At 35.6% G+C, this 4,223-nt stretch overlaps 1 protein-coding gene across 1 annotated transcript in view; it reads left to right on the plus strand.

Moving 5' to 3' along the window:
• Positions 1 to 3,909, plus strand: part of LOC106869640 (uncharacterized) — a 13,116-nt gene extending 9,207 nt beyond the window's left edge. Inside the window, exon 4 of the mRNA XM_014915454.2 lies at positions 118 to 3,909. The gene's annotated coding sequence lies outside the window, so the exon portion shown is untranslated. The remainder of the gene's footprint in view (positions 1 to 117) is intronic.
• The last annotated feature ends 314 nt before the right edge of the window (positions 3,910 to 4,223 follow it).

Genomic DNA, 4,223 nt, shown 5'->3' on the forward strand with positions numbered 1-4,223 from the left:
AGAGAGAGAGAGAGAGAGAGAGAGAGAGAGAGAGAGAGAGAGAGAGAGATGCTTACTTTATATATACCTATTCATTCCATTAAAGTTCTTTATTGTATTTCTGTTCTTTCTTTTTAGAATGAAAACCTGTTAATTTCATCATTCTTTTGTGAAACTAAGCGATGAAACTGCTTTTTAATTATAACTATGAAGTTGTTTGTAATAATGATAAGTATTATTATGGTAAATATCATTATGATGGGTGAAGAAATATATAATGTTGAGAAACAGTCCTGAAATATCTGAACATTGTTAGGAGTTAAACATATCCTTTTTGTTTGTAGTATATATATTTTAATCTTTAACTGGTTTTTGTCATTGGATTGCCGTCATACTAGGCAATTATGGTCTTTAAGCGGGTATTTTAATCGATTTTATCGATCATAGTACTTATTTTAAATCTGGTGTTGGTCTTATAGATATCTATCAAATCACTAGGTTACAGGGTTTTTTAAAGGGTAAAATTCGACATAGTGGTAAACATAAATGCTACGAACACAAACACACGCACAGACAAACAATAAGAAATATCGAACAACCACACACATGTGTTTGTGTGTATGTGCGCACGCGCATACTACGTGCAGAGCAGAGCAAAATACGTGATTCATTTGTCTTTCTTTCCTGGTCATCAGTCAACCTCAAATTCTCCACCGTCTTCCTCCCTTTCTCATTCTTGATGTTGGTCAACCATCCACTTTGTAATACTTCGTTTCCCTTTCACTAGAGATAGGCAAGGCGGTGGTTTTTCAGTATACGACCGTATTCTTCCGGTTATCATATCACGTTACATAACCAAACTACTTCCGCCTTTAACAATTAACCAAACCATTTCCGCTTTTAACAATTAACTGAAGAGTCTTTTTTTAGTTCGCCACAATTTCTCCACAATTTCTTTCCTAACACTCTTTAGTTCGATCTTCCCCCTCTCCTTATGTAATACGACCCCTCATACTATTACACTTCAAAGGTCATAATCTTTTATCTCTTTCTCACTTTCAACATTCAACATCCATGATTTGCACCCATAAAGTGCAATTGAAATTATTATTGCTCATAAAAGCTTAGTTCTCCTTGTTATTGTAATCTTTTGATTTTACCAGACTGGTCTAGTTTTACTAAAGCCCCTGCAACTGGGTTTATTCCGCCATTTTATGTCTTTGATCTCACATCTTCTGATATTGTTCTGAAATATCTTAAATCCATGGCTAATTTGAGGCTCTTCATTACCATTTCTCTATTTGTTGCTTCTTTTTTTTTTTCAGATCAACATTATACTGATTCTTTTCGCAGTTAACCATGACGTTTTCTTTCATTGCTAAATTTTTCCTATATTGTTCTTTTAAATTTACCTTAGCAAAATGGAGATTACTGGTATTTATATCACCTATTTCAGTATTCCTTCCAAATGATTGACCTCAGGTTAACCCTGATATTGGAGACCTGTGACATCTAGTTGGTCATCTTGATGTCTCTAGTCAGTCATGAACAGAATCTAGTCATGAACAAGTCTGCCTCTCTGTTTGAGACTTCACAAAGTGACATGTCTCGTCCTGTCAAAAATCTAGTCATTAAGAAATGATAGAGATGGTTAATTACACCTCAAAGCGATATCTCTAATGAATCAACCTTCAAAGTCCTTATACTATACTTGCTAGAAATCAATCTCTGATCTCTCGTTGACAAAGCGACATTATAAATACTGGACAGTTAAGTCAGAGCCAGAAAATATTTCAGATTCGATCAATTTGCTATTTACATGACAAAATTACGGTCTACATTGCAGTACTAGTCATATATAAGGAATGATGTTTCATACACAATGGTTTTTCGACCAATTGTATCAATAGACATCAACCACTGGTCCAGAAAGGTGCTGTTTCTTCATACTATTCTTCTATTGTGGAGACGCAATGGCCCAGTGGTTAGGGCAGCAGACTCGCGGTCATAGGATCGCGGTTTCGATTCCCAGACCGGGCGTTGTGAGTGTTTATTGAGCGAAAACACCTTAAGCTCTACGAGGCTCCGGCTGTACTCTTCCACCACAACTTTCTCTCACTCTTACTTCCTGTTTCTGTTGTGCCTGTAATTCAAAGGGTCAGCCTTGTCACACTGTGTCACGCTGAATCTCCCCGAGAACTACGTTAAGGGTACACGTGTCTGTGGAGAGCTCAGCCACTTGCACGTTAATTTCACGAGCAGGCTGTTCCGTTGATCGGATCAACTGGAACCCTCGACGTCGTAAGCGACGGAGTGCCAACACATTCTTCTATAGCTACAACACCACTGACCTGTAAACTTCCTCTCTCTGTTTCTTCTTCCGCTATTACATCACGAATCCAAAGATAAACTGTTTCTCGTCTCTAATTCTTCTACCACTGCCACGCAATCATCTCACAGAGATATTATCTTCTGTCTACCTCCTTTTCTACTGCTACACCACTGCCTCATAGATGTGCTGCCTGTCTGTGTCTCTCCCGCTGCTATTACAATGTAATCTGTCTCTCCGAAACAGTTAAATTTATTCCCATCTACCCAGGCATACGGTTATAGCCCTCTCTTCTCATACCACCTCCTTTTTCTCCTTTTCTGTCTCACTTCCCATACACGCATACACACACACACACACACACACACACACACACGCATGCATACACACACGCACGCATGCATGCACACATATGGTGGCCTAGCCATTAGACAAGATAAATCCTTGCTGCTTTGCATCTATTTTCGTGTGGAGATTGAAGAGAAAAGCAATTGAACATCCATCAAGGAAGATTATATTATGAAATCAAGAATTCTCCTGAATTAACATGAGATTAAGTATATAAAACAAACAAACAAACAAACAATCCCTTTTTTTTCTGGAGTTAATAAGACGGCTCTAAGTATTTGCTTCTGGCTAGAAGCATAAGACATAAAATAAAAATTACGAATAGCTTATATAATTATTATAGCATTAATGTATTTAATTATTATATAGTCATATAATTATACAATTACATCACTAACATATTTATTCATTCTTTCTACGTTCTGGGAGATTCGAACGTGAACATGCTGATTGCTGTTGTATTTCATCATCGGAGATCTCTTTTTAGCTTCTGTGTGTTCATAACACATACGATTCATTGATGAGGTGTTTCGACCTCATTGTTTGTCTCTTCAGTCAAAACTACATCAGAACAATGAATTTAAATACGAGATTTGGATCTTGTTTGCAGAAATCAGCAAACAAATTATCTACTGATACTTGCGATGTTTACTAAAGAGATAGTAATTCATGAGATGCTCGCAGAACAACGAGAATCCAAATGACAACGTATCCTATTCATTCTTAATACGTTCTCGCAGATTCGAACGTAAACATACTGATCGTGAATATGTAGGTAACTGCCAAACCGATAATGATTCATTGCGTGCACCTAATAAATTATATAATTACTGATGTTTTCATATAGATTTATATTTATACACAGACATACACCCGTGCGTATACACTAAACATACAACACACGCCCACACATATACACTCACACACACGCATACAGCTGTATACACACAGGACATAAATAAGAACAAAAAATTATTCATATTTATTTTAAAATTTGATATAAAAGAATATAATCTTGCTACAGTGTTTTCAGAAAGTCTCGTCCGAATAAAAAAATATGCAGCTAATCGGTATTAATTAATTTATAACATTAATTTGGTTAAATCTAATTAATTGATATCTAAATTTGAGTGCTGCTCACATGCATGGGACGATTTTAATGCTGGCTTACAAGCCATAGACCACATACAAAAGATAATGAATATTATATTAAATATTGAATTTTTTTCTGATCAATAAATATTTTGCTAAAATTCAAACGAATCTTTATGTTTGTTTCTTTTTTATCCATATTTTGTTTGCATTTTAATTTGAAAAATATATCTTAGATTTACCTAATTCATAATCTCAGTCGATTCAATGAAGGGCCTCTATGTAATCATTTGACCTACCAGAAATAACCAAACATCGTTCAAGTTACGCCCTACTGTCTTAAGTAGGGTATATACAAGATCTACGTGTATATGGATATTTTATATGTTGTATACACACCGTTATTTTAATCTATATTCAGCTTCGCACAAATCAGTGAAAGCTTTGTTTATTGATTTCTATATCGGGACGAGGA

This window comes from Octopus bimaculoides, chromosome 11, assembly GCF_001194135.2.
Source record: "Octopus bimaculoides isolate UCB-OBI-ISO-001 chromosome 11, ASM119413v2, whole genome shotgun sequence".
Classification (NCBI taxonomy): Eukaryota; Metazoa; Mollusca; class Cephalopoda; order Octopoda; family Octopodidae; genus Octopus; species Octopus bimaculoides.